Here is a 23782-nt window from a genome sequence, read left to right on the forward strand (position 1 = left end):
GTCTGGGTCTGACCGATCTGAACGCCAAAGCAATGGCTTTGTACATTAAACGGATGACATCCATAATCCAAAACTACTCTGACACCCTTACGGCAAAGTTGTTTGAGGCAGTCGCGCCGAAAAGCGTAGAACCGCCCATCAATGTGCAGACGATCGACTACCAGATCTCACACATCCGCACATATTATCTGGAAAAGAGCTACTTGAGCGTGGTCCTTCTCCAACATCGACCTTTAACTGCCAAGGACATTCAGGAGCACAGGAAACAATATGAGGGCAAGAACAAAATCGAACAAAAGCACACTGGAGTCAATTGGGAAATCCTGTGGGCGAACATCAGCAGCAGTGTACTTCCGTCCTTGGTCAGGTCGACATGGTACAAAACGGTTAACAACATTATCAGCACAAATGAGCGCCTGCATGTGATTGGGCTAAGCGACACAGCCCATTGTTCAGATTGTCACCAAGTGGATACTGTTCCCCACAGATATACTTGCAGTCACCGCATGCGCAATTGGCAATGGGTTCGTCAAAAAGTCGCCCTTATAACTCGGACTTCTGAAAATAACATCGACACGAACTTACTGCACAGACCAGACGTCAAATATTTTCCGCCAACTAAAAATAATGCTGTCATGTGGCTGTTGGGCCAATATACAAGTCATGTCTTCAATCGGCTGACGGGCGAAGATTACAGCGAGTTTCAGTTACACATGGAAACGGAATATACTAAACTTAGAAACTACGCGGATCACCATCGCAAGAACGGTAATATGCTTCATATTGCATTCAATAGAACAGGTATTGGATAGCTGTTCGAGCTCTGAAACCTTCACCCGTTTATGTATCAACCGCATGATCTGGCTCCAGTCCCATATTGATGCTTTTCCAATATATATATATATATATATATATATATATATATATATATATATATATATATATATATATATATATAAACAACTAAATAAATAAATAAAAACATAAAGACATCGAGGGACTGGAATAACTGGCATTCGACGTGCCACAGGGCTCGTTGGTCTAGGGGTATGATTCCTGCTTAGGGTGCAGGAGGTCCCGGGTTCAAATCCTGGACGAGCCCTAGCGTTTTGAGCAAACTGATCGCACGTCAGTGGCTGAGTCAGCGCAAAAAGCTCGCCGCCAATGTCAAATGAATTTCTTATTTGATGTGAGCAATTGACAGTCTGGTCCGACGCATGAAGGCAATTACGAGGGTTTCGGGTACAGATGGTAGCAGATGCATGTTAGTAAGTCTTGCTTAAAGTGATGAAAAAGTGTTTCCGCCCGGGATCGAACCGGGGCCTTCTGCGTGTTAGGCAGACGTGATAACCGCTACACCACGGAAACTGCTTGAGTGCACCTTACTTCACAGACAACTTGTAGTGATGTTGCCATCGTAACTAAAAAATTCAATAAATGTGGTACTTGCAAAACGAAGGGACATGCAGCAGATGCACACACGACGAGGCTCACTGGAGTACAATACGACATAGGCAGGAAAATACTGTTCCCGCCCGGGATCGAACCGGGGACCTTCTGCGTGTGAAGCAGACGTGATAACCGCTACACTATGGAAACGATGGAGCCGAGGAGTCCATCCTTGTTCACTCGAACTTGCCTCAGCCTTTCTCTCGTCCGCGAATGCTCACACGACAGTTCTTTTGTCAGCCTGGAACCCATCGCAGCCGAGGGCTCAAGAAGTCTTCGGGGTTCTCGAGAGGGTGTCTGCCGAAGCACCCCTAACGAGATAGCGGCGTTTCGCGCAGTCGTTATTGCAAGTCACATCAGCAAAAACAATCACCTCCTTAGCAGCAGGCAGTGCGCGCCCAGCGGCAGCTCTACATGAAGGTACCAATAGCCCAGGAAGGCCGCCGACCGCGGGAATTCGCGCCGCCCCCATCCCGCCAGCCTAAACGAGACTTCCAGAGCACCCTGGAAGACATCGAGGGACTGGAATAACTGGCATGCGACGTGTCACAGGGCTCGTTGGTCTAGGGGTATGATTCCTGCTTAGGGTGCAGGAGGTCCCGGGTTCAAATCCCGGACCAGCCCTAGCGTTTTGTGCAAACTGATCGCACGTCAGTGGCTGAGTCAGCGCAAAAAGCTCGCCACCAATATCAAATGAATTTCTTATTTGATGTGAGCAATTGACACTCTGGTCCGACGCATGAAGGCAATTACGAAGGTTTCGGGTACAGATGGTAGCAGATGCATGTTAGTAAGTCTTGCTTAAAGTGAGGAAAAGGTGTTTCCGCCCGGGATCGAACCGGGGACCTTCTGCGTGTTAGGCAGACGTGATAACCGCTACACCACGGAAACTGCTTGAGTGCACCTTACTTGACAGACAACTTGTAGTGATGTTGCCATCGTAACTAAAAAATTCAATAAATGTGGTACTTGCAAAACGAAGGGACATGCAGCAGATGCACACACGACGAGGCTCACTGGAGTACAATACGACATAGGCAGGAAAATACTGTTCCCGCCCGGGATCGAACCGGGGACCTTCTGCGTGTGAAGCAGACGTGATAACGGCTACACTATGGAAACGACGGAGCCGAGGAGTCCATCCTTGTTCACTCGAACTTGCCTCAGCCTTTCTCTCGTCCGCGAATGCTCACACGACAGTTCTTTTGTCAGCCTGGAACCCATCGCAGCCGAGGGCTCAAGAAGTCTTCGGGGTTCTCGAGAGGGTGTCTGCCGTAGCACCCCTAACGAGATAGCGGCGTTTCGCGCAGTCGTTATTGCAAGTCATATCAGCAAAAGCAATCACTTTCTCAGCAGCAGGCAGTGCGAGCCCAGGGGCAGCTCTACATGAAGGTACCAATAGCCCAGGAAGGCCGCCGACCGCGGGAATTCGCGCCGCCCCCATCCCGCCAGCCTAAACGAGACTTCCTGAGCACCCTGGAAGACATCGAGGGACTGGAATAACTGGCATTTGACGTGCCACAGGGCTCGTTGGTCTAGGGGTATGATTCCTGCTTAGGTTTCAGGAGGTCCCGGGTTCAAATCCCGGACGAGCCCTAGCGTTTTGTGCAAACTGATCGCACGTCAGTGGCTGAGTCAGCGCAAAATGCTCGCCGCCAATATCAAATGAATTTCTTATTTGATGTGAGCAATTGACACTCTGGTCCGACGCATGAAGGCAATTACGAAGGTTTCGGGTACAGATGGTAGCAGATGCATGTTAGTAAGTCTTGCTTAAAGTGAGGAAAAGGTGTTTCCGCCCGGGATCGAACCGGGAACCTTCTGCGTGTTAGGCAGACGTGATAACCGCTACACCACGGAAACTGCTTGAGTGCACCTTACTTGACAGACAACTTGTAGTGATGTTGCCATCGTAACTAAAAAATTCAATAAATGTGGTACTTGCAAAACGAAGGGACATGCAGCAGATGCACACACGACGAGGCTCACTGGAGTACAATACGACATAGGCAGGAAAATACTGCTCCCGCCCGGGATCGAACCGGGGACCTACTGCGTGTGAAGCAGACGTGATAACCGCTACACTACGGAAACGACGGAGCCGAGGAGTCCATCCTTGTTCACTCGAACTTGCCTCAGCCTTTCTCTCGTCCGCGAATGCACACACGACAGTTCTTATGTCAGCCTGGAACCCATCGCAGCCGAGGGCTCAAGAAGTTTCGGGGTTCTCGAGAGGGTGTCTGCCGTAGCGCCCCTAACGAGATAGCGGCGTTTCGCGCAGTCGTTATTGCAAGTCATATCAGCAAAAGCAATCACTTTCTCAGCAGCAGGCAGTGCGAGCCCAGGGGCAGCTCTTCATGAAGGTACCAATAGCCCAGGAAGGCCGCCGACCGCGGGAATTCGCGCCGCCCCCATCCCGCCAGCCTAAACGAGACTTCCAGAGCACCCTGGAAAACATCGAGGGACTGGAATAACTGGCATTCGACGTGCCACAGGGCTTGTTGGTCTAGGGGTATGATTCCTGCTTAGGGTGCAGGAGGTCCCGGGTTCAAATCCCGGACCAGCCCTAGCGTTTTGTGCAAACTGATCGCACGTCAGTGGCTGAGTCAGCGCAAAGAGCTCGCCACCAATATCAAATGAATTTCTTATTTGATGTGAGCAATTGACACTCTGGTCCGACGCATGAAGGCAATTACGAAGGTTTCGGGTACAGATGGTAGCAGATGCATGTTAGTAGGTCTTGCTTAAAGTGAGGAAAAAGTGTTTCCGCCCGGGATCGAACCGGGGACTTTCTGCGTGTTAGGCAGACTTGATAACCGCTACACCACGGAAACTGCTTGAGTGCACCTTACTTGACAGACAACTTGTAGTGATGTTGCCATCGTAACTAAAAAATTCAATAAATGTGGTACTTGCAAAACGAAGGGACATGCAGCAGATGCACACACAACGAGGCTCACTGGAGTACAATACGACAAAGGCAGGAAAATACTGTTCCCGCCAGGGATCGAACCGGGGACCTTCTGCGTGTGAAGCAGACGTGATAACCGCTACACTACGGAAACGACGGAGCCGAGGAGTCCATCCTTGTTCACTCGAACTTGCCTCAGCCTTTCTCTCGTCCGCGAATGCTCACACGACAGTTCTTTTGTCAGCCTGGAACCCATCGCAGCCGAGGGCTCAAGAAGTCTTCGGGGTTCTCGAGAGGGTGTCTGCCGTAGCACCCCTAACGAGATAGCGGCGTTTCGCGCAGTCGTTATTGCAAGTCATATCAGCAAAAGCAATCACTTTCTCAGCAGCAGGCAGTGCGAGCCCAGGGGCAGCTCTACATGAAGGTACCAATAGCCCAGGAAGGCCGCCGACCGCGGGAATTCGCGCCGCCCCCATCCCGCCAGCCTAAACGAGACTTCCTGAGCACCCTGGAAGACATCGAGGGACTGGAATAACTGGCATTTGACGTGCCACAGGGCTCGTTGGTCTAGGGGTATGATTCCTGCTTAGGTTTCAGGAGGTCCCGGGTTCAAATCCCGGACGAGCCCTAGCGTTTTGTGCAAACTGATCGCACGTCAGTGGCTGAGTCAGCGCAAAATGCTCGCCGCCAATATCAAATGAATTTCTTATTTGATGTGAGCAATTGACACTCTGGTCCGACGCATGAAGGCAATTACGAAGGTTTCGGGTACAGATGGTAGCAGATGCATGTTAGTAAGTCTTGCTTAAAGTGAGGAAAAGGTGTTTCCGCCCGGGATCGAACCGGGAACCTTCTGCGTGTTAGGCAGACGTGATAACCGCTACACCACGGAAACTGCTTGAGTGCACCTTACTTGACAGACAACTTGGAGTGATGTTGCCATCGTAACTAAAAAATTCAATAAATGTGGTACTTGCAAAACGAAGGGACATGCAGCAGATGCACACACGACGAGGCTCACTGGAGTACAATACGACATAGGCAGGAAAATACTGCTCCCGCCCGGGATCGAACCGGGGACCTACTGCGTGTGAAGCAGACGTGATAACCGCTACACTACGGAAACGACGGAGCCGAGGAGTCCATCCTTGTTCACTCGAACTTGCCTCAGCCTTTCTCTCGTCCGCGAATGCACACACGACAGTTCTTATGTCAGCCTGGAACCCATCGCAGCCGAGGGCTCAAGAAGTTTCGGGGTTCTCGAGAGGGTGTCTGCCGTAGCGCCCCTAACGAGATAGCGGCGTTTCGCGCAGTCGTTATTGCAAGTCATATCAGCAAAAGCAATCACTTTCTCAGCAGCAGGCAGTGCGAGCCCAGGGGCAGCTCTTCATGAAGGTACCAATAGCCCAGGAAGGCCGCCGACCGCGGGAATTCGCGCCGCCCCCATCCCGCCAGCCTAAACGAGACTTCCAGAGCACCCTGGAAAACATCGAGGGACTGGAATAACTGGCATTCGACGTGCCACAGGGCTTGTTGGTCTAGGGGTATGATTCCTGCTTAGGGTGCAGGAGGTCCCGGGTTCAAATCCCGGACCAGCCCTAGCGTTTTGTGCAAACTGATCGCACGTCAGTGGCTGAGTCAGCGCAAAGAGCTCGCCACCAATATCAAATGAATTTCTTATTTGATGTGAGCAATTGACACTCTGGTCCGACGCATGAAGGCAATTACGAAGGTTTCGGGTACAGATGGTAGCAGATGCATGTTAGTAGGTCTTGCTTAAAGTGAGGAAAAAGTGTTTCCGCCCGGGATCGAACCGGGGACTTTCTGCGTGTTAGGCAGACTTGATAACCGCTACACCACGGAAACTGCTTGAGTGCACCTTACTTGACAGACAACTTGTAGTGATGTTGCCATCGTAACTAAAAAATTCAATAAATGTGGTACTTGCAAAACGAAGGGACATGCAGCAGATGCACACACAACGAGGCTCACTGGAGTACAATACGACAAAGGCAGGAAAATACTGTTCCCGCCAGGGATCGAACCGGGGACCTTCTGCGTGTGAAGCAGACGTGATAACCGCTACACTACGGAAACGACGGAGCCGAGGAGTCCATCCTTGTTCACTCGAACTTGCCTCAGACTTTCTCTCGTCCGCGAATGCACACATGACAGTTCTTTTGTCAGCCTGGAACCCATCGCAGCCGAGGGCTCAAGAAGTCTTCGGGGTTCTCGAGAGGGTGTCTGCCGTAGCACCCCTAACGAGATAGCGGCGTTTCGCGCAGTCGTTATTGCAAGTCATATCAGCAAAAGCAATCACTTTCTCAGCAGCAGGCAGTGCGTGCCCAGGGGCAGCTCTACATGAAGGTACCAATAGCCCAGGAAGGCCGCCGACCGCGGGAATTCGCGCCGCCCCCATCCCGCCAGCCTAAACGAGACTTCCAGAGCACCCTGGAAGACATCGAGGGACTGGAATAACTGGCATTCGACGTGCCACAGGGCTCGTTGGTCTAGGGGTTTGATTCCTGCTTAGGGTGCAGGAGGTCCCGGGTTCAAATCCTGGACGAGCCCTAGCGTTTTGTGCATACTGATCGCACGTCAGTGGCTGAGTCAGCGCAAAAAGCTCGCCGCCAATATCAAATGAATTTCTTATTTGATGTGAGCAATTGACACTCTGGTCCGACGCATGAAGGCAATTACGAAGGTTTCGGGTACAGATGGTAGCAGATGCATGTTAGTAAGTCTTGCTTAAAGTGAGGAAAAGGTGTTTCCGCCCGGGATCGAACCGGGGACCTTCTGCGTGTTAGGCAGACGTGATAACCGCTACACCACGGAAACTGCTTGAGTGCACCTTACTTGACAGACAACTTGTAGTGATGTTGCCATCGTAACAAAAAAATTCAATAAATGTGGTACTTGCAAAACGAAGGGACATGCAGCAGATGCACACACGACGAGGCTCACTGGAGTACAATACGACATAGGCAGGAAAATACTGTTCCCGCCCGCGATCGAACCGGGGACCTTCAGCGTGTGAAGCAGACGTGATAACCGATACACTATGGTAACGACGGAGCCGAGGAGTCCATCCTTGTTCACTCGAACTTGCCTCAGCCTTTCTCTCGTCCGCGAATGCTCACACGACAGTTCTTTTGTCAGCCTGGAACCCATCGCAGCCGAGGGCTCAAGAAGTCTTCGGGGTTCTCGAGAGGGTGTCTGCCGTAGCACCCCTAACGAGATAGCGGCGTTTCGCGCAGTCGTTATTGCAAGTCATATCAGCAAAAGCAATCACTTTCTCAGCAGCAGGCAGTGCGAGCCCAGGGGCAGCTCTACATGAAGGTACCAATAGCCCAGGAAGGCCGCCGACCGCGGGAATTCGCGCCGCCCCCATCCCGCCAGCCTAAACGAGACTTCCAGAGCACCCTGGAAGACATCGAGGGACTGGAATAACTGGCATTCGACGTGCCACAGGGCTCGTTGGTCTAGGGGTATGATTCCTGCTTAGGGTGCAGGGGGTCCCGCGTTCAAATCTCGGACGAGCCCTAGCGTTTTGTGCAAACTGATCGCACGTCAGTGGCTGAGTCAGCGCAAAAAGCTCGCCGCCAATATCAAATGAATTTCTTATTTGATGTGAGCAATTGACAGTCTGGTCCGACGCATGAAGGCAATTACGAAGGTTTCGGGTACAGATGGTAGCAGATGCATGTTAGTAAGTCTTGCTTAAAGTGATGAAAAAGTGTTTCCGCCCGGGATCGAACCGGGGACCATCTGCGTGTTAGGCAGACGTGATAACCGCTACACCACGGAAACTGCTTGAGTGAACCTTACTTCACAGACAACTTGTAGTGATGTTGCCATCGTAACTAAAAAATTCAATAAATGTGGTACTTGCAAAACGAAAGGACATGCACACACGACGAGGCTCACTGGAGTACAATACGACATAGGCAGGAAAATGCTGTTCCCGCCCGGGATCGAACCGGGGCCCTTCTGCGTGTGAAGCAGACGTGATAACCGCTACACTACGGAAACGACGGAGCCGAGGAGTCCATCCTTGTTCACTCGAACTTGCCTCAGCCTTTCTCTCGTCCGCGAATGCACGCACGACAGTTCTTTTGTCAGCCTGGAACCCATCGCAGCCGAGGGCTCAAGAAGTCTTCGGGGTTCTCGAGAGGGTGTCTGCCGTAGCACCCCTAACGAGATAGCGGCGTTTCGCGCAGTCGTTATTGCAAGTCATATCAGCAAAAGCAATCACTTTCTCAGCAGCAGGCAGTGCGAGCCCAGGGGCAGCTCTACATGAAGGTACCAATAGCCCAGGAAGGCCGCCGACCGCGGGAATTCGCGCCGCCCCCATCCCGCCAGCCTAAACGAGACTTCCAGAGCACCCTGGAAGACATCGAGGGACTGGAATAACTGGCATTCGACGTGCCACAGGGCTCGTTGGTCTAGGGGTATGATTCCTGCTTAGGGTGCAGGGGGTCCCGCGTTCAATTCTCGGACGAGCCCTAGCGTTTTGTGCAAACTGATCGCACGTCAGTGGCTGAGTCAGCGCAAAAAGCTCGCCGCCAATATCAAATGAATTTCTTATTTGATGTGAGCAATTGACAGTCTGGTCCGACGCATGAAGGCAATTACGAAGGTTTCGGGTACAGATGGTAGCAGATGCATGTTAGTAAGTCTTGCTTAAAGTGATGAAAAAGTGTTTCCGCCCGGGATCGAACCGGGGACCATCTGCGTGTTAGGCAGACGTGATAACCGCTACACCACGGAAACTGCTTGAGTGAACCTTACTTCACAGACAACTTGTAGTGATGTTGCCATCGTAACTAAAAAATTCAATAAATGTGGTACTTGCAAAACGAAAGGACATGCACACACGACGAGGCTCACTGGAGTACAATACGACATAGGCAGGAAAATACTGTTCCCGCCCGGGATAGAACCGGGGACCTTCTGCGTGTGAAGCAGACGTGATAACCGCTACACTACGGAAACGACGGAGCCGAGGAGTCCATCCTTGTTCACTCGAACTTGCCTCAGCCTTTCTCTCGTCCGCGAATGCACACACGACAGTTCTTTTGTCAGCCTGGAACCCATCGCAGCCGAGGGCTCAAGAAGTCTTCGGGGTTCTCGAGAGGGTGTCTGCCGTAGCACCCCTAACGAGATAGCGGCGTTTCGCGCAGTCGTTATTGCAAGTCATATCAGCAAAAGCAATCACTTTCTCAGCAGCAGGCAGTGCGAGCCTAGGGGCAGCTCTACATGAAGGTACCAATAGCCCAGGAAGGCCGCCGACCGCGGGAATTCGCGCCGCCCCCATCCCGCCAGCCTAAACGAGACTTCCAGAGCACCCTGGAAGACATCGAGGGACTGGAATAACTGGCATTCGACGTGCCACAGGGCACGTTGGTCTAGGGGTATGATTCCTGCTTGGGGTGCAGGAGGTCCCGCGTTCAAATCTCGGACGAGCCCTAGCGTTTTGTGCAAACTTATCGCACGTCAGTGGCTGAGTCAGCGGAAAAAGCCCGCCGCCAATATCAAATGAATTTCTTATTTGATGTGAGCAATTGACAGTCTGGTCCGACGCATGAAGGCAATTACGAAGGTTTCGGGTACAGATGGTAGCAGATGCATGTTAGTAAGTCTTGCTTAAAGTGATGAAAAAGTGTTTCCGCCCGGGATCGAACCGGGGACCTTCTGCGTGTTAGGCAGACGTGATAACCGCTACACCACGGAAACTGCTTGAGTAAACCTTACTTCACAGACAACTTGTAGTGATGTTGCCATCGTAACTAAAAAATTCAATAAATGTGGTACTTGCAAAACGAAGGGACATGCAGCAGATGCACACACGACGAGGCTCACTGGAGTACAATACGACATAGGCAGGAAAATGCTGTTCCCGCCCGGGATCGAACCGGGGCCCTTCTGCGTGTGAAGCAGACGTGATAACCGCTACACTACGGAAACGACGGAGCCGAGGAGTCCATCCTTGTTCACTCGAACTTGCCTCAGCCTTCTCTCGTCCGCGAATGCACGCACGACAGTTCTTTTGTCAGCCTGGAACCCATCGCAGCCGAGGGCTCAAGAAGTCTTCGGGGTTCTCGAGAGGGTGTCTGCCGTAGCACCCCTAACGAGATAGCGGCGTTTCGCGCAGTCGTTATTGCAAGTCATATCAGCAAAAGCAATCACTTTCTCAGCAGCAGGCAGTGCGAGCCCAGGGGCAGCTCTACATGAAGGTACCAATAGCCCAGGAAGGCCGCCGACCGCGGGAATTCGCGCCGCCCCCATCCCGCCAGCCTAAACGAGACTTCCAGAGCACCCTGGAAGACATCGAGGGACTGGAATAACTGGCATTCGACGTGCCACAGGGCACGTTGGTCTAGGGGTATGATTCCTGCTTAGGGTGCAGGAGGTCCCGCGTTCAAATCTCGGACGAGCCCTAGAGTTTTGTGCAAACTGATCGCACGTCAGTGGCTGAGTCAGCGCAAAAAGCTCGCCGCCAATATCAAATGAATTTCTTATTTGATGTGAGCAATTGACACTCTGGTCCGACGCATGAAGCCAATTACGAAGGTTTCGGGTACAGATGGTAGCAGATGCATGTTAGTAAGTCTTGCTTAAAGTGATGAAAAAGTGTTTCCGCCCGGGATCGAACCGGGGACCTTCTGCGTGTTAGGCAGACGTGATAACCGCTACACCACGGAAACTGCTTGAGTGAACCTTACTTCACAGACAACTTGTAGTGATGTTGCCATCGTAACTAAAAAATTCAATAAATGTGGTACTTGCAAAACGAAGGGACATGCAGCAGATGCACACACGACGAGGCTCACTGGAGTACAATACGACATAGGCAGGAAAATGCTGTTCCCGCCCGGGATCGAACCGGGGCCCTTCTGCGTGTGAAGCAGACGTGATAACCGCTACACTACGGAAACGACGGAGCCGAGGAGTCCATCCTTGTTCACTCGAACGTGCCTCAGCCTTTCTCTCGTCCGCGAATGCACGCACGACAGTTCTTTTGTCAGCCTGGAACCCATCGCAGCCGAGGGCTCAAGAAGTCTTCGGGGTTCTCGAGAGGGTGTCTGCCGTAGCACCCCTAACGAGATAGCGGCGTTTCGCGCAGTCGTTATTGCAAGTCATATCAGCAAAAGCAATCACTTTCTCAGCAGCAGGCAGTGCGAGCCCAGGGGAGCTCTACATGAAGGTACCAATAGCCCAGGAAGGCCGCCGACCGCGGGAATTCGCGCCGCCCCCATCCCGCCAGCCTAAACGAGACTTCCAGAGCACCCTGGAAGACATCGAGGGACTGGAATAACTGGCATTCGACGTGCCACAGGGCTCGTTGGTCTAGGGGTATGATTCCTGCTTAGGGTGCAGGAGGTCCCGGGTTCAAATCCCGGACAAGCCCTAGCGTTTTGTGCAAACTGATCGCACGTCAGTGGCTGAGTCAGCGCAAAAAGCTCGCCGCTAATATCAAATGAATTTCTTATTTGATGTGAGCAATTGACACTCTGGTCCGACGCATGAAGCCAATTACGAAGGTTTCGGGTACAGATGGTAGCAGATGCATGTTAGTAAGTCTTGCTTAAAGTGATGAAAAAGTGTTTCCGCCCGGGATCGAACCGGGGACCTTCTGCGTGTTAGGCAGACGTGATAACCGCTACACCACGGAAACTGCTTGAGTGCACCTTACTTGACAGACAACTTGTAGTGATGTTGCCATCGTAACTAAAAAATTCAATAAATGTGGTACTTGCAAAACGAAGGGACATGCAGCAGATCCACACACGACGAGGCTCACTGGAGTACAATACGAAATAGGCAGGAAAATACTGTTCCCGCCCGGGATCGAACCGGGGACCTTCTGCGTGTGAAGCAGACGTGATAACCGCTACACTACGGAAACGACGGAGCCGAGGAGTCCATCCTTGTTCACTCGAACTTGCCTCAGCCTTTCTCTCGTCCGCGAATGCACACACGACAGTTCTTTTGTCAGCCTGGAACCCATCGCAGCCGAGGGCTCAAGAAGTCTTCGGGGTTCTCGAGAGGGTGTCTGCCGTAGCACCCCTAACGAGATAGCGGCGTTTCGCGCAGTCGTTATTGCAAGTCATATCAGCAAAAGCAATCACTTTCTCAGCAGCAGGCAGTGCGAGCCTAGGGGCAGCTCTACATGAAGGTACCAATAGCCCAGGAAGGCCGCCGACCGCGGGAATTCGCGCCGCCCCCATCCCGCCAGCCTAAACGAGACTTCCAGAGCACCCTGGAAGACATCGAGGGACTGGAATAACTGGCATTCGACGTGCCACAGGGCACGTTGGTCTAGGCGTATGATTCCTGCTTAGGGTGCAGGAGGTCCCGCGTTCAAATCTCGGACGAGCGCTAGCGTTTTGTGCAAACTGATCGCACGTCAGTGGCTGAGTCAGCGCAAAAAGCTCGCCGCCAATATCAAAGGAATTTCTTATTTGATGTGAGCAATTGACAGTCTGGTCCGACGCATGGAGGCAATTACGAAGGTTTCGGGTACAGATGGTAGCAGATGCATGTTAGTAAGTCTTGCTTAAAGTGATGAAAAAGTGTTTCCGCCCGGGATCGAACCAGGGACCTTCTGCGTGTTAGGCAGACGTGATAACCGCTACACCACGGAAACTGCTTGAGTAAACCTTACTTCACAGACAACTTGTAGTGATGTTGCCATCGTAACTAAAAAATTCAATAAATGTGGTACTTGCAAAACGAAGGGACATGCAGCAGATGCACACACGACGAGGCTCACTGGAGTACAATACGACATAGGCAGGAAAATGCTGTTCCCGCCCGGGATCCAACCGGGGCCCTTCTGCGTGTGAAGCAGACGTGATAACCGCTACACTACGGAAACGACGGAGCCGAGGAGTCCATCCTTGTTCACTCGAACTTGCCTCAGCCTTTCTCTCGTCCGCGAATGCACGCACGACAGTTCTTTTGTCAGCCTGGAACCCATCGCAGCCGAGAGCTCAAGAAGTCTTCGGGGTTCTCGAGTGGGTGTCTGCCGTAGCACCCCTAACGAGATAGCGGCGTTTCGCGCAGTCGTTATTGCAAGTCATATCAGCAAAAGCAATCACTTTCTCAGCAGCAGGCAGTACGAGCCCAGGAGCAGCTCTACATGAAGGTACCAATAGCCCAGGAAGGCCGCCGACCGCGGTAATTCGCGCCGCCCCCATCCCGCCAGCCTAAACGAGACTTCCAGAGCACCCTGGAAGACATCGAGGGACTGGAATAACTGGCATTCGACGTGCCACAGGGCTCGTTGGTCTAGGGGTATGATTCCTGCTTAGGGTGCAGGGGGTCCCGCGTTCAAATCTCGGACGAGCCCTAGCGTTTTGTGCAAACTGATCGCACGTCAGTGGCTGAGTCAGCGCAAAAAGCTCGCCGCCAATATCAAATGAATTTCTTATTTGATGTGAGCAATTGACAGTCTGGTCCGACGCATGAAGGCAAATACGAAGGTTTCGGGTACAGATGGTAGCAGATGCATGTTAGTAAGTCTTGCTTAAAGTGATGAAAAAGTGCTTCCGCCCGGGATCGAACCGGAGACCTTCTGCGTGTTAGGCAGACGTGATAACCGCTACACCACGGAAACTGCTTGAGTGAACCTTACTTCACAGACAACTTGTAGTGATGTTGCCATCGTAACTAAAAAATTCAATAAATGTGGTACTTGCAAAACGAAGGGACATGCAGCAGATGCACACACGACGAGGCTCACTGGAGTACAATACGACATAGGCAGAAAAATGCTGTTCCCGCCCGGGATCGAACCGGGGCCCTTCTGCGTGTGAAGCAGACGTGATAACCGCTACACTACGGAAACGACGGAGCCGAGGAGTCCATCCTTGTTCACTCGAACTTGCCTCAGCCTTTCTCTCGTCCGCGAATGCACGCACGACAGTTCTTTTGTCAGCCTGGAACCCATCGCAGCCGAGGGCTCAAGAAGTCTTCGGGGTTCTCGAGAGGGTGTCTGCCGTAGCACCCCTAACGAGATAGCGGCGTTTCGCGCAGTCGTTATTGCAACTCATATCAGCAAAAGCAATCACTTTCTCAGCAGCAGGCAGTGCGAGCCCAGGGACAGCTCTACATGAAGGTACCAATAGCCCAGGAAGGCCGCCGACCGCGGGAATTCGCGCCGCCCCCATCCCGCCAGCCTAAACGAGACTTCCAGAGCACCCTGGAAGACATCGAGGGACTGGAATAACTGGCATTCGACGTGCCACAGGGCTCGTTGGTCTAGGGGTATGATTCCTGCTTAGTGTGCAGGAGGTCCCGGGTTCAAATCCCGGACGAGCCCTAGCGTTTTGTGCAAACTGATCGCACGTCAGTGGCTGAGTCAGCGCAAAAATCTCGCCGCTAATATCAAATGAATTTCTTATTTGATGTGAGCAATTGACACTCTGGTCCGACGCATGAAGCCAATTACGAAGGTTTCGGGTACAGATGGTAGCAGATGCATGTTAGTAAGTCTTGCTTAAAGTGATGAAAAAGTGTTTCCGCCCGGGATCGAACCGGGGACCTTCTGCGTGTTAGGCAGACGCGATAACCGCTACACCACGGAAACTGCTTGAGTGCACCTTACTTGACAGACAACTTGTAGTTATGTTGCCATCGTAACTAAAAAATTCAATAAATGTGGTACTTGCAAAACGAAGGGACATGCAGCAGATCCACACACGACGAGGCTCACTGGAGTACAATACGACATAGGCAGGAAAATACTGTTCCCACCCGGGATCGAACCGGGGACCTTCTGCGTGTGAAGCAGACGTGATAACCGCTACACTACGGAAACGACGGAGCCGAGGAGTCCATCCTTGTTCACTCGAACTTGCCTCAGCCTTTCTCTCGTCCGCGAATGCACACACGACAGTTCTTTTGTCAGCCTGGAACCCATCGCAGCCGAGGGCTCAAGAAGTCTTCGGGGTTCTCGAGAGGGTGTCTGCCGTAGCACCCCTAACGAGATAGCGGCGTTTCGCGCAGTCGTTATTGCAAGTCATATCAGCAAAAGCAATCACTTTCTCAGCAGCAGGCAGTGCGAGCCTAGGGGCAGCTCTACATGAAGGTACCAATAGCCCAGGAAGGCCGCCGACCGCGGGAATTCGCGCCGCCCCCATCCCGCCAGCCTAAACGAGACTTCCAGAGCACCCTGGAAGACATCGAGGGACTGGAGGCAGCTCTACATGAAGGTACCAATAGCCCAGGAAGGCCGCCGACCGCGGGAATTCGCGCCGCCCCATCCCGCCAGCCTAAACGAGACTTCCAGAGCACCCTGGAAGACATCGAGGGACTGGAATAACTGGCATTCGACGTGCCACAGGGCACGTTGGTCTAGGGGTATGATTCCTGCTTAGGGTGCAGGAGGTCCCGCGTTCAAATCTCGGACGAGCCCTAGCGTTTTGTGCAAACTGATCGCACGTCAGTGGCTGAGTCAGCGCAAAAAGCTCGCCGCCAATATCAAATGAATTTCTTATTTGATGTGAGCAATTGACAGTCTGGTCCGACGCATGAAGGCAATTACGAAGGTTTCGGGTACAGATGGTAGCAGATGCATGTTAGTAAGTCTTGCTTAAAGTGATGAAAAAGTGTTTCCGCCCGGGATCGAACCGGGGACCTTCTGCGTGTTAGGCAGACGTGATAACCGCTACACCACGGAAACTGCTTGAGTAAACCTTACTTGACAGACAACTTGTAGTGATGTTGCCATCGTAACTAAAAAATTCAATAAATGTGGTACTTGCAAAACGAAGGGACATGCAGCAGATGCACACACGACGAGGCTCACTGGAGTACAATACGACATAGGCAGGAAAATGCTGTTCCCGCCCGGGATCGAACCGGGGCCCTTCTGCGTGTGAAGCAGACGTGATAACCGCTACACTACGGAAACGACGGAGCCGAGGAGTCCATCCTTGTTCACTCGAACTTGCCTCAGCCTTCTGTCGTCCGCGAATGCACGCACAGCAGTACTTTTGTCAGCCTGGAACCCATCGCAGCCGAGGGCTCAAGAAGTCTTCGGGGTTCTCGAGAGGGTGTCTGCCGTAGCACCCCTAACGAGATAGCGGCGTTTCGCGCAGTCGTTATTGCAAGTCATATCAGCAAAAGCAATCACTTTCTCAGCAGCAGGCAGTACGAGCCCAGGAGCAGCTCTACATGAAGGTACCAATAGCCCAGGAAGGCCGCCGACCGCGGTAATTCGCGCCGCCCCCATCCCGCCAGCCTAAACGAGACTTCCAGAGCACCCTGGAAGACATCGAGGGACTGGAATAACTGGCATTCGACGTGCCACAGGGCTCGTTGGTCTAGGGGTATGATTCCTGCTTAGGGTGCAGGGGTCCCGCGTTCAAATCTCGGACGAGCCCTAGCGTTTTGTGCAAACTGATCGCACGTCAGTGGCTGAGTCAGCGCAAAAAGCTCGCCGCCAATATCAAATGAATTTCTTATTTGATGTGAGCAATTGACAGTCTGGTCCGACGCATGAAGGCAAATACGAAGGTTTCGGGTACAGATGGTAGCAGATGCATGTTAGTAAGTCTTGCTTAAAGTGATGAAAAAGTGCTTCCGCCCGGGATCGAACCGGAGACCTTCTGCGTGTTAGGCAGACGTGATAACCGCTACACCACGGAAACTGCTTGAGTGAACCTTACTTCACAGACAACTTGTAGTCATGTTGCCATCGTAACTAAAAAATTCAATAAATGTGGTACTTGCAAAACGAAGGGACATGCAGCAGATGCACACACGACGAGGCTCACTGGAGTACAATACGACATAGGCAGAAAAATGCTGTTCCCGCCCGGGATCGAACCGGGGCCCTTCTGCGTGTGAAGCAGACGTGATAACCGCTACACTACGGAAACGACGGAGCCGAGGAGTCCATCCTTGTTCACTCGAACTTGCCTCAGCCTTTCTCTCGTCCGCGAATGCACGCACGACAGTTCTTTTGTCAGCCTGGAACCCATCGCAGCCGAGGGCTCAAGAAGTCTTCGGGGTTCTCGAGAGGGTGTCTGCCGTAGCACCCCTAACGAGATAGCGGCGTTTCGCGCAGTCGTTATTGCAACTCATATCAGCAAAAGCAATCACTTTCTCAGCAGCAGGCAGTGCGAGCTCAGGGACAGCTCTACATGAAGGTACCAATAGCCCAGGAAGGCCGCCGACCGCGGGAATTCGCGCCGCCCCCATCCCGCCAGCCTAAACGAGACTTCCAGAGCACCCTGGAAGACATCGAGGGACTGGAATAACTGGCATTCGACGTGCCACAGGGCTCGTTGGTCTAGGGGTATGATTCCTGCTTAGTGTGCAGGAGGTCCCGGGTTCAAATCCCGGACGAGCCCTAGCGTTTTGTGCAAACTGATCGCACGTCAGTGGCTGAGTCAGCGCAAAAATCTCGCCGCTAATATCAAATGAATTTCTTATTTGATGTGAGCAATTGACACTCTGGTCCGACGCATGAAGCCAATTACGAAGGTTTCGGGTACAGATGGTAGCAGATGCATGTTAGTAAGTCTTGCTTAAAGTGATGAAAAAGTGTTTCCGCCCGGGATCGAACCGGGGACCTTCTGCGTGTTAGGCAGACGCGATAACCGCTACACCACGGAAACTGCTTGAGTGCACCTTACTTGACAGACAACTTGTAGTTATGTTGCCATCGTAACTAAAAAATTCAATAAATGTGGTACTTGCAAAACGAAGGGACATGCAGCAGATCCACACACGACGAGGCTCACTGGAGTACAATACGACATAGGCAGGAAAATACTGTTCCCACCCGGGATCGAACCGGGGACCTTCTGCGTGTGAAGCAAACGTGATAACCGCTACACTACGGAAACGACGGAGCCGAGGAGTCCATCCTTGTTCACTCGAACTTGCCTCAGCCTTTCTCTCGTCCGCGAATGCACACACGACAGTTCTTTTGTCAGCCTGGAACCCATCGCAGCCGAGGGCTCAAGAAGTCTTCGGGGTTCTCGAGAGGGTGTCTGCCGTAGCACCCCTAACGAGATAGCGGCGTTTCGCGCAGTCGTTATTGCAAGTCATATCAGCAAAAGCAATCACTTTCTCAGCAGCAGGCAGTGCGAGCCTAGGGGCAGCTCTACATGAAGGTACCAATAGCCCAGGAAGACCGCCGACCGCGGGAATTCGCGCCGCCCCCATCCCGCCAGCCTAAACGAGACTTCCAGAGCACCCTGGAAGACATCGAGGGACTGGAGGCAGCTCTACATGAAGGTACCAATAGCCCAGGAAGGCCGCCGACCGCGGGAATTCGCGCCGCCCCATCCCGCCAGCCTAAACGAGACTTCCAGAGCACCCTGGAAGACATCGAGGGACTGGAATAACTGGCATTCGACGTGCCACAGGGCACGTTGGTCTAGGAGTGCCGGCACGGTAGCTCAGCGTGTTCGGTCAGAGAGCCGGTTGGCCTCTGTAATAAAAAAACTGAGTGTAAGGATCAACCACCGAACTTTAACAGGATGTCTTGCGACGTCCGCAACGACCAAACACAACGATCAATTACGAACAAAATGCAAAAAAAAAAAAAAAAAAAAAAAAAAAAAGGGGTATGATTCCTGCTTAGGGTGCAGGAGGTCCCGCGTTCAAATCTCGGACGAGCCCTAGCGTTTTGTGCAAACTGATCGCACGTCAGTGGCTGAGTCAGCGCAAAAAGCTCGCCGCCAATATCAAATGAATTTCTTATTTGATGTGAGCAATTGACAGTCTGGTCCGACGCATGAAGGCAATTACGAAGGTTTCGGGTACAGATGGTAGCAGATGCATGTTAGTAAGTCTTGCTTAAAGTGATGAAAAAGTGTTTCCGCCCGGGATCGAACCGGGGACCTTCTGCGTGTTAGGCAGACGTGATAACCGCTACACCACGGAAACTGCTTGAGTAGACCTTACTTGACAAACAACTTGTAGTGATGTTGCCATCGTAACTAAAAAATTCAATAAATGTGGTACTTGCAAAACGAAGGGACATGCAGCAGATGCACACACGACGAGGCTCACTGGAGTACAATACGACATAGGCAGGAAAATGCTGTTCCCGCCCGGGATCGAACCGGGGCCCTTCTGCGTGTGAAGCAGACGTGATAACCGCTACACTACGGAAACGACGGAGCCGAGGAGTCCATCCTTGTTCACTCGAACTTGCCTCAGCCTTCTGTCGTCCGCGAATGCACGCACAGCAGTACTTTTGTCAGCCTGGAACCCATCGCAGCCGAGGGCTCAAGAAGTCTTCGGGGTTCTCGAGAGGGTGTCTGCCGTAGCACCCCTAACGAGATAGCGGCGTTTCGCGCAGTCGTTATTGCAAGTCACATCAGCAAAAACAATCACCTCCTTAGCAGCAGGCAGTGCGCGCCCAGCGGCAGCTCTACATGAAGGTACCAATAGCCCAGGAAGGCCGCCGACCGCGGGAATTCGCGCCGCCTCCATCCCGCCAGCCTACACGAGACTTCCAGAGCACCCTGGAAGACATCGAGGGACTGGAGTAACTGGCAAGCGACGTGTCACAGGGCTCGTTGGTCTAGGGGTATGATTCCTGCTTAGGGTGCAGGAGGTCCCGGGTTCAAATCCCGGACGAGCCCTAGCGTTTTGTGCAAACTGATCGCACGTCAGTGGCTGAGTCAGCGCAAAAAGCTCGCCGCCAATATCAAATGAATTTCTTATTTGATGTGAGCAATTGACACTCTGGTCCGACGCGTGAAGGCAGTTACGAAGGTTTCGGGTACAGATGGTAGCAGATGCATGTTAGTAAGTCTCGCTTAAAGTGATGAAAAAGTGTTTCCGCCCGGGATCGAACCGGGGACCTTCTGCGTGTTAGGCAGACGTGATAACCGCTACACCACGGAAACTGCTTATGTGCACCTTACTTCATAGACAACTTGTAGTGATGTTGCCATCGTAACTAAAAAATTCAATAAATGTGGTACTTGCAAAACGAAGGGACATGCAGCAGATCCACACACGACGAGGCTCACTGGAGTACAATACGACATAGGCAGGAAAATACTGTTCCCGCCCGGGATCGAATCGGGGACCTTCTGCGTGTGAAGCAGACGTGATAACCGCTACACTACGGAAACGACGGACACGCTCAGTCCATCCTTGTGCACTCGAATACGCCTCAGCCTTTCTCTCGTCCGCGCATGCACACACCATAGTTCTTTTGACAGCCTGAAACCCATCGCAGCCGAGGGCTCAAGAAGTCTTCGGGGTGCCCGAGAGGGTGTCTGCCGTAGCACCCCTAACGAGATAGCGGCGTTTCGCGCAGTCGTTATTGCAAGTCACATCAGCAAAAACAATCACCTCCTTAGCAGCAGGCAGTGCGCGCCCAGCGGCAGCTCTACATGAAGGTACCAATAGCCCAGGAAGGCCGCCGACCGCGGGAATTCGCGCCGCCTCCATCCCGCCAGCCTACACGAGACTTCCAGAGCACCCTGGAAGACATCGAGGGACTGGAGTAACTGGCAAGCGACGTGTCACAGGGCTCGTTGGTCTAGGGGTATGATTCCTGCTTAGGGTGCAGGAGGTCCCGGGTTCAAATCCCGGACGAGCCCTAGCGTTTTGTGCAAACTGATCGCACGTCAGTGGCTGAGTCAGCGCAAAAAGCTCGCCGCCAATATCAAATGAATTTCTTATTTGATGTGAGCAATTGACACTCTGGTCCGACGCGTGAAGGCAGTTACGAAGGTTTCGGGTACAGATGGTAGCAGATGCATGTTAGTAAGTCTCGCTTAAAGTGATGAAAAAGTGTTTCCGCCCGGGATCGAACCGGGGACCTTCTGCGTGTTAGGCAGACGTGATAACCGCTACACCACGGAAACTGCTTATGTGCACCTTACTTCATAGACAACTTGTAGTGATGTTGCCATCGTAACTAAAAAATTCAATAAATGTGGTACTTGCAAAACGAAGGGACATGCAGCAGATCCACACACGACGAGGCTCACTGGAGTACAATACGACATAGGCAGGAAAATACTGTTCCCGCCCGGGATCGAATCGGGGACCTTCTGCGTGTGAAGCAGACGTGATAACCGCTACACTACGGAAACGACGGACACGCTCAGTCCATCCTTGTGCACTCGAATACGCCTCAGCCTTTCTCTCGTCCGCGCATGCACACACCATAGTTCTTTTGACAGCCTGAAACCCATCGCAGCCGAGGGCTCAAGAAGTCTTCGGGGTGCCCGAGAGGGTGTCTGCCGTAGCACCCCTAACGAGATAGCGGCGTTTCGCGCAGTCGTTATTGCAAGTCACATCAGCAAAAACAATCACCTCCTTAGCAGCAGGCAGTGCGCGCCCAGCGGCAGCTCTACATGAAGGTACCAATAGCCCAGGAAGGCCGCCGACCGCGGGAATTCGCGCCGCCTCCATCCCGCCAGCCTACACGAGACTTCCAGAGCACCCTGGAAGACATCGAGGGACTGGAGTAACTGGCAAGCGACGTGTCACAGGGCTCGTTGGTCTAGGGGTATGATTCCTGCTTAGGGTGCAGGAGGTCCCGGGTTCAAATCCCGGACGAGCCCTAACGTTTTGTGCAAACTGATCGCACGTCAGTGGCTGAGTCAGCGCAAAAAGCTCGCCGCCAATATCAAATGAATTTCTTATTTGATGTGAGCAATTGACACTCTGGTCCGACGCGTGAAGGCAGTTACGAAGGTTTCGGGTACAGATGGTAGCAGATGCATGTTAGTAAGTCTCGCTTAAAGTGATGAAAAAGTGTTTCCGCCCGGGATCGAACCGGGGACCTTCTGCGTGTTAGGCAGACGTGATAACCGCTACACCACGGAAACTGCTTATGTGCACCTTACTTCATAGACAACTTGTAGTGATGTTGCCATCGTAACTAAAAAATTCAATAAATGTGGTACTTGCAAAACGAAGGGACATGCAGCAGATCCACACACGACGAGGCTCACTGGAGTACAATACGACATAGGCAGGAAAATACTGTTCCCGCCCGGGATCGAATCGGGGACCTTCTGCGTGTGAAGCAGACGTGATAACCGCTACACTACGGAAACGACGGAGCCGAGGAGTCCATCCTTGTTCACTCGAACTTGCCTCAGCCTTTCTCTCGTCCGCGAATGCACACACGACAGTTCTTTTGTCAGCCTGGAACCCATCGCAGCCGAGGGCTCAAGAAGTCTTCGGGGTTCTCGAGAGGGTGTCTGCCGTAGCACCCCTAACGAGATAGCGGCGTTTCGCGCAGTCGTTATTGCAAGTCACATCAGCAAAAACAATCACCTCCTTAGCAGCAGGCAGTGCGCGCCCAGCGGCAGCTCTACATGAAGGTACCAATAGCCCAGGAAGGCCGCCGACCGCGGGAATTCGCGCCGCCTCCATCCCGCCAGCCTACACGAGACTTCCAGAGCACCCTGGAAGACATCGAGGGACTGGAGTAACTGGCATGCGACGTGTCACAGGGCTCGTTGGTCTAGGGGTATGATTCCTGCTTAGGGTGCAGGAGGTCCCGGGTTCAAATACCGGTCGAGCCCTAGCGTTTTGTGCAAACTGATCGCACGTCAGTGGCTGAGTCAGCGCAAAAAGCTCGCCGCCAATATCAAATGAATTTCTTATTTGATGTGAGCAATTGACACTCTGGTCCGACGCGTGAAGGCAGTTACGAAGGTTTCGGGTACAGATGGTAGCAGATGCATGTTAGTAAGTCTCGCTTAAAGTGATGAAAAAGTGTTTCCGCCCGGGATCGAACCGGGGACCTTCTGCATGTTAGGCAGACGTGATAACCGCTACACCACGGAAACTGCTTATTTGCACCTTACTTCATAGACAACTTGTAGTGATGTTGCCATCGTAACTAAAAAATTCAATAAATGTGGTACTTGCAAAACGAAGGGACATGCAGCAGATCCACACACGACGAGGCTCACTGGAGTACAATACGACATAGGCAGGAAAATACTGTTCCCGCCCGGGATCGAACCGGGGACCTTCCGCGTGTGAAGCAGACGTGATAACCGCTACACTACGGAAACGACGGACACGCTCAGTCCCTCCTTGTGCACTCGCATACGCCTCAGCCTTTCTCTCGTCCGCGCATGCACACACCATAGTTCTTTTGACAGCCTGAAACCCATCGCAGCCGAGGGCTCAAGAAGTCTTCGGGGTGCCCGAGAGGGTGTCTGCCGTAGCACCCCTAACGAGATAGCGGCGTTTCGCGCAGTCGTTATTGCAAGTCACATCAGCAAAAACAATCACCTCCTTAGCAGCAGGCAGTGCGCGCCCAGCGGCAGCTCTACATGAAGGTACCAATAGCCCAGGAAGGCCGCCGACCGCGGGAATTCGCGCCGCCTCCATCCCGCCAGCCTACACGAGACTTCCAGACCACCCTGGAAGACATCGAGGGACTGGAGTAACTGGCATGCGACG

At 52.6% G+C, this 23782-nt stretch overlaps 59 non-coding genes across 59 annotated transcripts; 14 read left to right on the top strand and 45 right to left on the bottom strand.

Annotated features, from left to right (window-relative positions):
* The first annotated feature begins 1030 nt into the window (after nucleotides 1–1030).
* Nucleotides 1031–1102, top strand: Trnap-agg (transfer RNA proline (anticodon AGG)). Its single transcript has one exon. It is a non-coding gene; the product is annotated as a tRNA-Pro (tRNA).
* Nucleotides 1103–1296: 194 nt separating this feature from the next.
* Nucleotides 1297–1368, bottom strand: Trnav-aac (transfer RNA valine (anticodon AAC)). Its single transcript has one exon. It is a non-coding gene; the product is annotated as a tRNA-Val (tRNA).
* A 158-nt stretch (nucleotides 1369–1526) lies between these two features.
* Trnav-cac (transfer RNA valine (anticodon CAC)) lies at nucleotides 1527–1599 on the bottom strand. The gene has a single exon. It is a non-coding gene; the product is annotated as a tRNA-Val (tRNA).
* A 402-nt stretch (nucleotides 1600–2001) lies between these two features.
* Trnap-agg (transfer RNA proline (anticodon AGG)) lies at nucleotides 2002–2073 on the top strand. Its single transcript has one exon. It is a non-coding gene; the product is annotated as a tRNA-Pro (tRNA).
* Nucleotides 2074–2267: 194 nt separating this feature from the next.
* Nucleotides 2268–2340, bottom strand: Trnav-aac (transfer RNA valine (anticodon AAC)). Its single transcript has one exon. It is a non-coding gene; the product is annotated as a tRNA-Val (tRNA).
* Nucleotides 2341–2498: 158 nt separating this feature from the next.
* Nucleotides 2499–2571, bottom strand: Trnav-cac (transfer RNA valine (anticodon CAC)). The gene has a single exon. It is a non-coding gene; the product is annotated as a tRNA-Val (tRNA).
* A 668-nt stretch (nucleotides 2572–3239) lies between these two features.
* Nucleotides 3240–3312, bottom strand: Trnav-aac (transfer RNA valine (anticodon AAC)). Its single transcript has one exon. It is a non-coding gene; the product is annotated as a tRNA-Val (tRNA).
* Nucleotides 3313–3470: 158 nt separating this feature from the next.
* Nucleotides 3471–3543, bottom strand: Trnav-cac (transfer RNA valine (anticodon CAC)). Its single transcript has one exon. It is a non-coding gene; the product is annotated as a tRNA-Val (tRNA).
* A 401-nt stretch (nucleotides 3544–3944) lies between these two features.
* Trnap-agg (transfer RNA proline (anticodon AGG)) lies at nucleotides 3945–4016 on the top strand. Its single transcript has one exon. It is a non-coding gene; the product is annotated as a tRNA-Pro (tRNA).
* Nucleotides 4017–4210: 194 nt separating this feature from the next.
* On the bottom strand, nucleotides 4211–4283 carry Trnav-aac (transfer RNA valine (anticodon AAC)). Its single transcript has one exon. It is a non-coding gene; the product is annotated as a tRNA-Val (tRNA).
* A 158-nt stretch (nucleotides 4284–4441) lies between these two features.
* On the bottom strand, nucleotides 4442–4514 carry Trnav-cac (transfer RNA valine (anticodon CAC)). Its single transcript has one exon. It is a non-coding gene; the product is annotated as a tRNA-Val (tRNA).
* A 668-nt stretch (nucleotides 4515–5182) lies between these two features.
* On the bottom strand, nucleotides 5183–5255 carry Trnav-aac (transfer RNA valine (anticodon AAC)). The gene has a single exon. It is a non-coding gene; the product is annotated as a tRNA-Val (tRNA).
* Nucleotides 5256–5413: 158 nt separating this feature from the next.
* Trnav-cac (transfer RNA valine (anticodon CAC)) lies at nucleotides 5414–5486 on the bottom strand. Its single transcript has one exon. It is a non-coding gene; the product is annotated as a tRNA-Val (tRNA).
* A 401-nt stretch (nucleotides 5487–5887) lies between these two features.
* On the top strand, nucleotides 5888–5959 carry Trnap-agg (transfer RNA proline (anticodon AGG)). The gene has a single exon. It is a non-coding gene; the product is annotated as a tRNA-Pro (tRNA).
* A 194-nt stretch (nucleotides 5960–6153) lies between these two features.
* On the bottom strand, nucleotides 6154–6226 carry Trnav-aac (transfer RNA valine (anticodon AAC)). Its single transcript has one exon. It is a non-coding gene; the product is annotated as a tRNA-Val (tRNA).
* A 158-nt stretch (nucleotides 6227–6384) lies between these two features.
* Trnav-cac (transfer RNA valine (anticodon CAC)) lies at nucleotides 6385–6457 on the bottom strand. The gene has a single exon. It is a non-coding gene; the product is annotated as a tRNA-Val (tRNA).
* A 402-nt stretch (nucleotides 6458–6859) lies between these two features.
* Trnap-agg (transfer RNA proline (anticodon AGG)) lies at nucleotides 6860–6931 on the top strand. The gene has a single exon. It is a non-coding gene; the product is annotated as a tRNA-Pro (tRNA).
* A 194-nt stretch (nucleotides 6932–7125) lies between these two features.
* On the bottom strand, nucleotides 7126–7198 carry Trnav-aac (transfer RNA valine (anticodon AAC)). Its single transcript has one exon. It is a non-coding gene; the product is annotated as a tRNA-Val (tRNA).
* A 633-nt stretch (nucleotides 7199–7831) lies between these two features.
* Trnap-agg (transfer RNA proline (anticodon AGG)) lies at nucleotides 7832–7903 on the top strand. Its single transcript has one exon. It is a non-coding gene; the product is annotated as a tRNA-Pro (tRNA).
* A 194-nt stretch (nucleotides 7904–8097) lies between these two features.
* Nucleotides 8098–8170, bottom strand: Trnav-aac (transfer RNA valine (anticodon AAC)). The gene has a single exon. It is a non-coding gene; the product is annotated as a tRNA-Val (tRNA).
* A 149-nt stretch (nucleotides 8171–8319) lies between these two features.
* Trnav-cac (transfer RNA valine (anticodon CAC)) lies at nucleotides 8320–8392 on the bottom strand. The gene has a single exon. It is a non-coding gene; the product is annotated as a tRNA-Val (tRNA).
* Nucleotides 8393–8794: 402 nt separating this feature from the next.
* On the top strand, nucleotides 8795–8866 carry Trnap-agg (transfer RNA proline (anticodon AGG)). Its single transcript has one exon. It is a non-coding gene; the product is annotated as a tRNA-Pro (tRNA).
* A 194-nt stretch (nucleotides 8867–9060) lies between these two features.
* Nucleotides 9061–9133, bottom strand: Trnav-aac (transfer RNA valine (anticodon AAC)). Its single transcript has one exon. It is a non-coding gene; the product is annotated as a tRNA-Val (tRNA).
* A 149-nt stretch (nucleotides 9134–9282) lies between these two features.
* On the bottom strand, nucleotides 9283–9355 carry Trnav-cac (transfer RNA valine (anticodon CAC)). The gene has a single exon. It is a non-coding gene; the product is annotated as a tRNA-Val (tRNA).
* Nucleotides 9356–10023: 668 nt separating this feature from the next.
* Trnav-aac (transfer RNA valine (anticodon AAC)) lies at nucleotides 10024–10096 on the bottom strand. Its single transcript has one exon. It is a non-coding gene; the product is annotated as a tRNA-Val (tRNA).
* Nucleotides 10097–10254: 158 nt separating this feature from the next.
* Nucleotides 10255–10327, bottom strand: Trnav-cac (transfer RNA valine (anticodon CAC)). The gene has a single exon. It is a non-coding gene; the product is annotated as a tRNA-Val (tRNA).
* A 667-nt stretch (nucleotides 10328–10994) lies between these two features.
* Trnav-aac (transfer RNA valine (anticodon AAC)) lies at nucleotides 10995–11067 on the bottom strand. The gene has a single exon. It is a non-coding gene; the product is annotated as a tRNA-Val (tRNA).
* Nucleotides 11068–11225: 158 nt separating this feature from the next.
* On the bottom strand, nucleotides 11226–11298 carry Trnav-cac (transfer RNA valine (anticodon CAC)). Its single transcript has one exon. It is a non-coding gene; the product is annotated as a tRNA-Val (tRNA).
* A 401-nt stretch (nucleotides 11299–11699) lies between these two features.
* Nucleotides 11700–11771, top strand: Trnap-agg (transfer RNA proline (anticodon AGG)). Its single transcript has one exon. It is a non-coding gene; the product is annotated as a tRNA-Pro (tRNA).
* A 194-nt stretch (nucleotides 11772–11965) lies between these two features.
* Trnav-aac (transfer RNA valine (anticodon AAC)) lies at nucleotides 11966–12038 on the bottom strand. Its single transcript has one exon. It is a non-coding gene; the product is annotated as a tRNA-Val (tRNA).
* Nucleotides 12039–12196: 158 nt separating this feature from the next.
* Nucleotides 12197–12269, bottom strand: Trnav-cac (transfer RNA valine (anticodon CAC)). Its single transcript has one exon. It is a non-coding gene; the product is annotated as a tRNA-Val (tRNA).
* A 668-nt stretch (nucleotides 12270–12937) lies between these two features.
* On the bottom strand, nucleotides 12938–13010 carry Trnav-aac (transfer RNA valine (anticodon AAC)). Its single transcript has one exon. It is a non-coding gene; the product is annotated as a tRNA-Val (tRNA).
* Nucleotides 13011–13168: 158 nt separating this feature from the next.
* On the bottom strand, nucleotides 13169–13241 carry Trnav-cac (transfer RNA valine (anticodon CAC)). Its single transcript has one exon. It is a non-coding gene; the product is annotated as a tRNA-Val (tRNA).
* Nucleotides 13242–13643: 402 nt separating this feature from the next.
* Trnap-agg (transfer RNA proline (anticodon AGG)) lies at nucleotides 13644–13715 on the top strand. The gene has a single exon. It is a non-coding gene; the product is annotated as a tRNA-Pro (tRNA).
* A 194-nt stretch (nucleotides 13716–13909) lies between these two features.
* On the bottom strand, nucleotides 13910–13982 carry Trnav-aac (transfer RNA valine (anticodon AAC)). The gene has a single exon. It is a non-coding gene; the product is annotated as a tRNA-Val (tRNA).
* A 158-nt stretch (nucleotides 13983–14140) lies between these two features.
* On the bottom strand, nucleotides 14141–14213 carry Trnav-cac (transfer RNA valine (anticodon CAC)). Its single transcript has one exon. It is a non-coding gene; the product is annotated as a tRNA-Val (tRNA).
* A 402-nt stretch (nucleotides 14214–14615) lies between these two features.
* On the top strand, nucleotides 14616–14687 carry Trnat-agu (transfer RNA threonine (anticodon AGU)). The gene has a single exon. It is a non-coding gene; the product is annotated as a tRNA-Thr (tRNA).
* Nucleotides 14688–14881: 194 nt separating this feature from the next.
* Nucleotides 14882–14954, bottom strand: Trnav-aac (transfer RNA valine (anticodon AAC)). Its single transcript has one exon. It is a non-coding gene; the product is annotated as a tRNA-Val (tRNA).
* A 158-nt stretch (nucleotides 14955–15112) lies between these two features.
* Nucleotides 15113–15185, bottom strand: Trnav-cac (transfer RNA valine (anticodon CAC)). The gene has a single exon. It is a non-coding gene; the product is annotated as a tRNA-Val (tRNA).
* Nucleotides 15186–15976: 791 nt separating this feature from the next.
* Trnav-aac (transfer RNA valine (anticodon AAC)) lies at nucleotides 15977–16049 on the bottom strand. Its single transcript has one exon. It is a non-coding gene; the product is annotated as a tRNA-Val (tRNA).
* A 158-nt stretch (nucleotides 16050–16207) lies between these two features.
* Nucleotides 16208–16280, bottom strand: Trnav-cac (transfer RNA valine (anticodon CAC)). Its single transcript has one exon. It is a non-coding gene; the product is annotated as a tRNA-Val (tRNA).
* A 666-nt stretch (nucleotides 16281–16946) lies between these two features.
* Trnav-aac (transfer RNA valine (anticodon AAC)) lies at nucleotides 16947–17019 on the bottom strand. The gene has a single exon. It is a non-coding gene; the product is annotated as a tRNA-Val (tRNA).
* A 158-nt stretch (nucleotides 17020–17177) lies between these two features.
* Trnav-cac (transfer RNA valine (anticodon CAC)) lies at nucleotides 17178–17250 on the bottom strand. The gene has a single exon. It is a non-coding gene; the product is annotated as a tRNA-Val (tRNA).
* Nucleotides 17251–17652: 402 nt separating this feature from the next.
* On the top strand, nucleotides 17653–17724 carry Trnat-agu (transfer RNA threonine (anticodon AGU)). The gene has a single exon. It is a non-coding gene; the product is annotated as a tRNA-Thr (tRNA).
* Nucleotides 17725–17918: 194 nt separating this feature from the next.
* On the bottom strand, nucleotides 17919–17991 carry Trnav-aac (transfer RNA valine (anticodon AAC)). Its single transcript has one exon. It is a non-coding gene; the product is annotated as a tRNA-Val (tRNA).
* A 158-nt stretch (nucleotides 17992–18149) lies between these two features.
* Trnav-cac (transfer RNA valine (anticodon CAC)) lies at nucleotides 18150–18222 on the bottom strand. Its single transcript has one exon. It is a non-coding gene; the product is annotated as a tRNA-Val (tRNA).
* A 975-nt stretch (nucleotides 18223–19197) lies between these two features.
* Trnav-aac (transfer RNA valine (anticodon AAC)) lies at nucleotides 19198–19270 on the bottom strand. Its single transcript has one exon. It is a non-coding gene; the product is annotated as a tRNA-Val (tRNA).
* A 158-nt stretch (nucleotides 19271–19428) lies between these two features.
* Nucleotides 19429–19501, bottom strand: Trnav-cac (transfer RNA valine (anticodon CAC)). The gene has a single exon. It is a non-coding gene; the product is annotated as a tRNA-Val (tRNA).
* Nucleotides 19502–19902: 401 nt separating this feature from the next.
* Trnap-agg (transfer RNA proline (anticodon AGG)) lies at nucleotides 19903–19974 on the top strand. The gene has a single exon. It is a non-coding gene; the product is annotated as a tRNA-Pro (tRNA).
* Nucleotides 19975–20168: 194 nt separating this feature from the next.
* Trnav-aac (transfer RNA valine (anticodon AAC)) lies at nucleotides 20169–20241 on the bottom strand. Its single transcript has one exon. It is a non-coding gene; the product is annotated as a tRNA-Val (tRNA).
* Nucleotides 20242–20399: 158 nt separating this feature from the next.
* On the bottom strand, nucleotides 20400–20472 carry Trnav-cac (transfer RNA valine (anticodon CAC)). The gene has a single exon. It is a non-coding gene; the product is annotated as a tRNA-Val (tRNA).
* Nucleotides 20473–20874: 402 nt separating this feature from the next.
* Nucleotides 20875–20946, top strand: Trnap-agg (transfer RNA proline (anticodon AGG)). The gene has a single exon. It is a non-coding gene; the product is annotated as a tRNA-Pro (tRNA).
* A 194-nt stretch (nucleotides 20947–21140) lies between these two features.
* On the bottom strand, nucleotides 21141–21213 carry Trnav-aac (transfer RNA valine (anticodon AAC)). The gene has a single exon. It is a non-coding gene; the product is annotated as a tRNA-Val (tRNA).
* A 158-nt stretch (nucleotides 21214–21371) lies between these two features.
* Trnav-cac (transfer RNA valine (anticodon CAC)) lies at nucleotides 21372–21444 on the bottom strand. The gene has a single exon. It is a non-coding gene; the product is annotated as a tRNA-Val (tRNA).
* Nucleotides 21445–21846: 402 nt separating this feature from the next.
* On the top strand, nucleotides 21847–21918 carry Trnap-agg (transfer RNA proline (anticodon AGG)). Its single transcript has one exon. It is a non-coding gene; the product is annotated as a tRNA-Pro (tRNA).
* A 194-nt stretch (nucleotides 21919–22112) lies between these two features.
* Nucleotides 22113–22185, bottom strand: Trnav-aac (transfer RNA valine (anticodon AAC)). The gene has a single exon. It is a non-coding gene; the product is annotated as a tRNA-Val (tRNA).
* Nucleotides 22186–22343: 158 nt separating this feature from the next.
* On the bottom strand, nucleotides 22344–22416 carry Trnav-cac (transfer RNA valine (anticodon CAC)). Its single transcript has one exon. It is a non-coding gene; the product is annotated as a tRNA-Val (tRNA).
* Nucleotides 22417–23084: 668 nt separating this feature from the next.
* Nucleotides 23085–23157, bottom strand: Trnav-aac (transfer RNA valine (anticodon AAC)). The gene has a single exon. It is a non-coding gene; the product is annotated as a tRNA-Val (tRNA).
* Nucleotides 23158–23315: 158 nt separating this feature from the next.
* On the bottom strand, nucleotides 23316–23388 carry Trnav-cac (transfer RNA valine (anticodon CAC)). Its single transcript has one exon. It is a non-coding gene; the product is annotated as a tRNA-Val (tRNA).
* Between the last annotated feature and the right edge of the window lie 394 nt (nucleotides 23389–23782).

Source organism: Schistocerca cancellata, chromosome 2, assembly GCF_023864275.1.
Source record: "Schistocerca cancellata isolate TAMUIC-IGC-003103 chromosome 2, iqSchCanc2.1, whole genome shotgun sequence".
Lineage (NCBI taxonomy): Eukaryota > Metazoa > Arthropoda > Insecta > Orthoptera > Acrididae > Schistocerca > Schistocerca cancellata.